Genomic DNA, 8,059 nt, shown 5'->3' on the forward strand with positions numbered 1-8,059 from the left:
AGTGGAGGGGAGAGCCAGAAGCAGAAAGAAACCCCATGGCTAGCAGCTGGCTCCGCGGAGGGCTGGATAAACTCCTGCCCGGGGCCGTGCCCACAGCCAAGAGCCGTGCCACCTGTCCCAGAGCTGGGAAGGAGGAACTGTGTGTGTGTGTGTGGGGGGGTGAGACGCCCTGTGTGCCGGTTTGAATGTATTGTGTCCCCCAAATGCCATTATCTTCGTAGTCTTGTGGGGCAGAAGTTTTTGGTGCTGGTTGGATTTGTTTGGAATGTGCCCCACCCAGCTGTGGGAGATGATGCTAATGAGATGTTCCCATGGAGGTGTGGCCCCACCCATTCAGAGTGGGCCTTGATCAGTGGAGCTATATAAATGAGCTGACTCAAAGAGAGGGAACTAACTGAGTGCAGCTAGGAGTGATGTTTTGAAGAGGAGCAAGCTTGCTAGAGAGGAACGTCCTGGGAGAAAGCCATTTTGAGGTCGGAGCTTTGGAGCAGATGCAGGCTGCCTTCCCAGCTAACAGAGGTTTTCCGGATGCCACTAGCCATCCTCCGGTGAAAGTACCTGATTGCTGAGGTATTACCTTGGACACTTTGTGGCCTTAAGACTCTAACTGTGTAGTGAAATAAACCCCCGTTTTATAAAAGCCTGTCCATCTCTGGTGTTTTGCATTTTGCAGCATTAGCAAACTAAGACACCCTATTCGGCCATCTTTGCATCAGGCTGAAACCGCCCCTGCACAGCCCGGCGGCCCGGGGCTTCCCTTGAGGGACGGCGCGCACTGGTGACGTAGCACGGCATTCCCTCTGCAGAGGTCAAGGAGGATCACAGCTGGGAGGGGGGGCCCGCTCAGAGAACCCAGGGACACTACGCCAAGTCCGGTGGTTTGTGGGACAGCGAGAGAGAGGGTCTGGGGCTGAACTGAAATGAAGGCTTAGACTCTTGCGGTGGCCTTGAATCTCTGGGAACCTGGGGGATTTGAATATTAAAACCAGCCTTCCTCCCTGGCCACCCAGACACACGCCCCACATTCAAGGCAGACGGCTCCAGCAACACACCCAAACTGAGTTCTCCAACTGAACCCCACAAGAATCATTTCCCCACACACTGTGGGAACAAGGTTGAGAACCGACTTGAGGGGTATAGATGACTCACAGACGCCATCTGCTGGTTAGTTAGAGAAAGAGTATGCCACCAAACTGTGTTTCTGAAAAATTAGACTGGTATCCTTTTTTTACAACTTGAAAGAACCCGATCAAGCAAAGCAAATACCAAGAGGCCAAAAACAACAGAAAATCTTAATGCATATGATAAAACCAGACGATATGGAGAATCCAATTCCAAACACCCAAATCGAAATATCAGAAGAGACACAGTACTTCGCACAATTAATCAAAGAACTACAATCAAGGAACAAAAACATGGAAAAGGATTTAAAGGACATCAAGAAGAACATGGCCCAGGATACAAGCGACATAAAGAAGACCCTAAAAGAGCATAAAGAAGACATTGCAAGAGTAAATAAAAAAATAGAAGATCTTATGGAAATAAAAGAAAAACTGTTGGCCAAATTAAAAAGACTCTGGATATTCACAATAGAAGATTAGAGGAAGTTGAACAACGTCCCAGTGTCCTAGAAGTCCACAGAACAGAAAATGAAAGAACAAAAGAAAGAATGGAGAAAAAATTTAAAAAAAATTGAAATGGATCTCAGGGATATGACAGATAAAATAAAACATCCAAACTTGAGACTCATTGGTGTCCCAGAAGGGGAAGAGAAGGGTAAAGGTCTAGAAAGAGTATTCAAAGAAATTGTTGGGGAAAACTTCCCCAACCTTCTACACAATATAAATACACACAGCATAAATGCCCAGCGAACTCCAAATAGAATAAATCCAAATAAACCCATTCCGAGACATATTCTGATCAGACTGTCAAATAGTGAAGAGAGGGAGCAAGTTCTGAAAGCAGCAAGAGAAAACCAATTCACCACAAAGGAAACAACATAAGACTAAGTTGTGACTACTCAGTGGTCACCATGGAGGCGAGAAGGCAGTGGCATGACATATTTAAAATTCTGAGAGAGAAAAATTTCCAACCAAGAATACTTTATCCAGCAAAACTCTCCTTCAAACTTGAGGGAGAGCTTAAATTTTTTGCAGGCAAACAAATGCTGAGAGACTCTGCCAATAAAAGACCTGCCCTACTTCAGATAATAAAGGGAGCCCTACCAACAGAGAAACAAAGAAAGGAGAAAGAGATGTAGAGAACTTTAACAGATATATATAGAACCTTACATCCCAAATCAATAGGAGACTCATTTTTCTCTAGGGATCATGGATCTTTCTCCAGAAGGGACCATAAGCTGGGACATAAAACAAGCCTCAAGAAATTAAAAAAAAAAAACTGAATATACTCGAAGTACATTTTCCACCCACAAAGGAATACAAATAGAAAATAATTTTTGAACTGTAACTCCACTATTTACTTCCTACATGATATAAAATACACAAACTCTAATGACAAATCAGTGTTTTTTTTAATTAAATTCAGTTTTACTGAAATACATTCACACACCATACAATCATCCATGATATACAATCCACTGTCCACAGTATGATAACATAGTTATGCATTCATCACCACAATCTATCTCTGAACATTTTCCTTACATCAGAAAGAACCAGAACAAGAATAAAAAATAAAAGTGAAAAAAAAAACACCCAAATCATCCCCCCATCCCACTCCATTTGTCCTTTAGTTTTTATCCCCATTCCTCCACTCATCCATACACTAGATAAAGGGGGTGTGATCCACAAGGTCTTCAAAATCACACTGTCACCCCTTGTAATCTATATTATTATATAATTGTCTTCAGGAGTCCAGACTGCTGGGTTGGAGTTCGGTAGTTTCAGGTATTTACTTCTAGCTATTCCAATAAATTAAAGCCTAAGAGGTATTATCTATATAGTGCATAAGAATGTCCACCAGAGTGACCTCTAGACTCCATTTGGAATCTCTCAGCCACTGAAACTATTTTGTCTCATTTTGCATCCCGCTTTTGGTCAAGAAGACACTCTCAGTCCCACGATGCTGGGTCCACATTCATCCCCAGGAGTCATAGTCTGTGTTGCCAGGGAGATTTACACCCCGGGGAGTTGGGTCCCACATACGGAGAAGGGCAGCGAGTTCACCTGTCGAGATGGCTCAGTTAGAGAGAGAGAGGGCCACATCTGAGCAACAAAGAGGTACTCAGGGGGAGACTCTTAGGCACCATTACATACAACTTTAGACTCCCCTTTCTGGTAATGAGCTTCATAAGGGCAAGTCCCATGCTCGAGGGCTCAGCACATCAAACCACCAGTCCCAATGTTTGTGACAACATACGCTATGGGATCAGCACCTCAAAGTTTAGAGATAGGCCTTACAATTCAGGGATAGAGTTAACTGCTGTAAGAGCTTACAATCTAGGGACTATTACAATTATTGTGTCCACGTTAGGCTATGTTCTAAGATTCAATTTTGAGTTTAGACATTGTAGTTAGTCCATATTGGTGAGGCATCATCCCTCTCACCATGTTTTCTCCAACACTTCTACTCCTATATATATATTTTCCTACAATTTTATAGAGTTATATTCACATACCATACATTTATCCACAGTGTACAATCAGTTGTTCATGGTATCATCATAAAGTTGTACATTTATCACCACAATCAGCATTTGAACACACTGATCACTACAAGAAAACTATTTTCTTTTAGCAATAAGAAAAAATGATAAAAAGAAAAATAACATCATACAATACAATATACTACTAAGGATAGCAAATTACACCACTACCAAGAATCCCATATTACTCCCCTATATCCCCTTCTCATATACATTTAGCATTGGCGTATTGCCTTTGTTACATTTAATGGAGGTATATTACAATGTTACTGTTGACCATAGACTCCAGTTTGCTTTATGTTTTTTCCTGAATACCATCCCTTTTTCAAATTTCTACATGGTTGACATTCATTTGCTTTCCCACATGCAAAAACACTTTTACATTTGTATATTTAGTAACAGTCATTGGCCACTCCAGTTTTTGCCACGTTATACAGTCCCAGTCTTTATCATCTATCTTTACCTCTGGTGTCATACATTCTCCTATCCCACCTCTTTCAGCTTTACTCACAGACATCTTTGTTCAGTGTACTTATAATACCATGCTACCATCACACAGTATTATGCTATCTATTTCTGGATCTATGCAATCAATCCTAAACATTCTGTAGTCCTTCAGCATCAAATGGCTGATCTCTGCCCTCTTTCTACCTCCTAATCGCCTGTGTTGTCAGGTTTTAACTCCCAAAGTTTGTTCATTAATGTCTGTTCATATTAGTGAGACCATACAGAATCTGTCCTTTTCTTTCTGGCTAACTTCACTCAACATAATGTCCTCAAGGTTCATCCACATTATTACATGATCCATGTCTTTGTTCTGTGTTACACCTGCATAATATTCCATCACGTGTATAGACAACAGTTTGTTTATCCACTCGTCCTTTAATGGACATTTGGGCTGTTTCCATCTCTTGGCAATTGTGAATAATGCTGCAATAAACATTGGTTTACAAATGTCTCTTTGTGTCTTAAGTTTCAGTTCCTGTGAGTATATACCCAGCAATGGAATAGCTGGGTCATATGGCAAATCTATATTTAGCTTCCTGAGGAACCTCCATACTGTCTTCCAGAGTGGTTGCACCATTCTACATTCCCAACAACAATGTATAAGTGTGCCTCTTTCTCCACATCCTCTCCAGCACTTGTCATTTTCTGTTTTTTGGATAATGGCCATTCTGGTAGGTGTGAGATGATATCTCATTGTGGTTTTGATTTGCATTTCCTTAATAGCCAGTGAAGTTGAGCATTTTTTCATATGCTTTTGAGCCATTTGTATTTCCTCTTCAGAAAAATGTCTGTTCATGTCTTTTGCCCATTTTTTAATTGGATTGTTTGTCTTTCTGTTATTGAGATGCAGGATTCCTTTATATATTCGGGATATTAAACCCTTATCTGATACATGGTTTCCAAATATCATCTCCCATTGTGTAGGTTGCCTTTTGACTTTTCTGACAAAGTCCTTTGATGTACAAAAGTGTTTAATTTTGAGGAGATCCCATTTGTCTATTTGTTCTTTGGTTGCTCGTGCCTTGGGTGTGAGGTCTAAGAAACCACCTCCTTTCACAAGATCTCTAAGATACTGCCCTACATTTTCTTCTAAGAGGTTTATGGTCTTGGTGCTAATGTTTAGGTCTTTGATTCACTTTGAGTTAATTTTGGAATAAGGTGTGAGATGGACATCCTCTTTCATTCTTTTGGAAATGGATATCCAATTCTCCAAACACCATTTATTGAACAGGCTGCTCTTTCCCAGTTGATTCGGCTTCACTGCCTTATCAAAGATCAGTTGTCCATAGATGTGAGGGTCTACTTCTGAACACTCAATTAGATTCCATTGATCAGTATATCTGTCCTTATGCCAGTACCATGCTGTTTTGAGCACTGTAGCTTTGTAATATGCTTCAAAGTCAGGTAGTGTGAGACCTCCCACTTCACTCCTCTTTCTCAAGACATTTTTGGCTATTCGGGGCACCTTACCCTTCCAAATAAATTTAGTTATTGGTTTTTCTATTTCTGTAAACTAAGTTGTTGGGATTTGAATTGGTATTGCATTGAATCTGTAAATCAGTTTAGGTAAAACTGCTATTTTAACTATATTTAGTCTTCCAATCCATGAACATGGTATGTACTTCCATTTTTTCAGGTCTTGTTCAATTTCTTTTAGCAGTTTCTTATAGTTTTCTATGTAAAGGTCTGCTGTGTCCTTGGTTAAGTTTATTCCTAAATACTTGATTCTTTTGGTTGCTATTGTAAATGGGATTTTTTTCTTGATTTCCTCCTCTTGTTGCACATTACTTGTGTATAGGAACACTACAGATTTTTTGCGTGTTGATCTTGTAGCCTGCTACTTTGCTGTATTCATTGACTAGTTCTAGTAGCTTTGCTGTAGATTTTTCTGGATTTCCTACATATAGAATCATGTCATCTGCAAATAGTGAAAGTTTTACTTCTTCCTTTCCAATCTGGATGCCTTTTATTTCTTTTTCTTGCCTAACTGCTCTAGCTAGAATTTCCAGCACAATGTTGAATAGCAATGGTATAGTGGGCATCCCTGTCTTGTTTCTGATCTTAGAGGAAAAGCTTTCAGTCTCTCCACATTGAGTGTGATATTAGCTGTGGGTTTTTCATGTATTGCCTTTATCATATTGAAAAAGTTCCCTTCTATTCCTATTCTTTGAAGTGTTTTCATCAGGAAAGGATATTGAATTTTGTCAAATGCCTTTTCTGCATCAATTGAGATGATCATGTGGTTCTTCTGCTTTGATTTATTGATGTGGTGTATTACATTAATTGATTTTCTTGTGTTGAACCAGCCTTGCACACCAGGAATAAATCCCACCTGGTCGTGGTTTATAATTCTTTTAATGTGTTGCTGCATTCGATTTGCAAGTATTTTGTTGAGGATTTTTGCATCTATATTCATTAAAGAAACTGCTCTATAATTTTCTTTTTTTGTAGTATCTTTGCCTGGTTTTGGTATTAGGGTGATGTTGGCTTCATAGAAAGAGTTAGGCAGCTTTCCCTCTTCTTCAATTTTTTTGAAGAGATTGAGCAGGATTGGTACTAATTCGTTCTTGAATGCTTGGTAGAATTCACATGTGAAACCATGTGGTCCAGGGCTTTTCCTTTTTGGGAGCTTTTTGATGACTGACTCAATCTCTTTACTTGTGATTGGTTTGTCGAGGTCATGTATTTCTTCTTCAGTTAATGTTGGTTGTTTATGCTTTTCTAGGAAGTTGTCCATTGCATCTAAGTTGTCTAGTTTATTAGCATATAGTTGCTCATAGTATCTTCTCATTATCTCCTTAATTTCTGCAGGGTCGGTAGTTATATCTCCTTTCCCATTTCTGATTGCATTTATTTGCATCTGCTCTCTCTTTTTTTTGTTAGCCTAGCCAGTGGTCCATCGATTTTATTGATTTTCTCAAAGAACCAACTTCTGGTTTTGTTGATTCTCTCTATTGTTTTCCTGTACTCAATTGCATTTATTTCTGCTCTAATCTTTGTTATTTCTTCCCTTCTGCTTGCTTTGGGGTTAGTTTGCTGTTCTTTCTCTAATTCCTCCAGGTGAGCAGTTAACTCTTCAATTTTTGCTCTCTCTTCTCTTTTAATATAGGCATTTAGGGCAATAAATTTCCCTCTCAGCACCGCCTTTGCTGCATCCCATAAGTTTTGATAAGTTGTGTTTTCATTGTCATTTGCCTCGAGGTATTTACTAATTTCTCTTGTAATTTCTTCCTTTACCCACTGGTTTTCTAAGAGGGTGTTGTTTAGCCTCCATATGTTTGTAAATTTTATGACCTTCTGCCTTTTATTTATTTCCAACTTCATTCCATTGTGATCTGAGAAAATGTTTTATATAATAGCAATATTTTTAAATTTGTTGAGACTTGCTTTGTGACCCAACATGTGGTCTATCCTAGAGAATGTTCCATGAGCACTTGAGAAAAAAGTGTATCCTGCTGTTGTTGGATATAGTGTTCTATAAATGTCTGTCAAGTCTAGTTCATTTATCATACAATTCAACATCTCTGTTTCTTCAGTGATCCTCTGTCTAGATGTTCTATCCATTGATGAGAGTGGTGTATTGAAGTCTCCAACTGTTATTGTAGAGGTATCTATTTCTCCTTTCAGTGATCGTAGTGTTTGCCTCATGAATTTTGGGGCATTCTGGTTTGGTGCATAAATATTTATGACTGTTATGTTTTCTTGATGAATTGACCCTTTTATTAATATATAGTGTCCTTGTTTGTCTCTTTTAATTGTTTCGCTTTTGAAGTCTAACTTGTCCGATATTAATATAGCTACTCCTGCTTTTTTCTGGTGGTTGTTTGCATGAAATATCTTTTTCCAACCTTTCACTTTCAGTCTATGTTTGTCCTTGTGTCTAAA

Source organism: Choloepus didactylus, chromosome Y (assembly GCF_015220235.1).
Source record: "Choloepus didactylus isolate mChoDid1 chromosome Y, mChoDid1.pri, whole genome shotgun sequence".
NCBI lineage: Eukaryota > Metazoa > Chordata > Mammalia > Pilosa > Megalonychidae > Choloepus > Choloepus didactylus.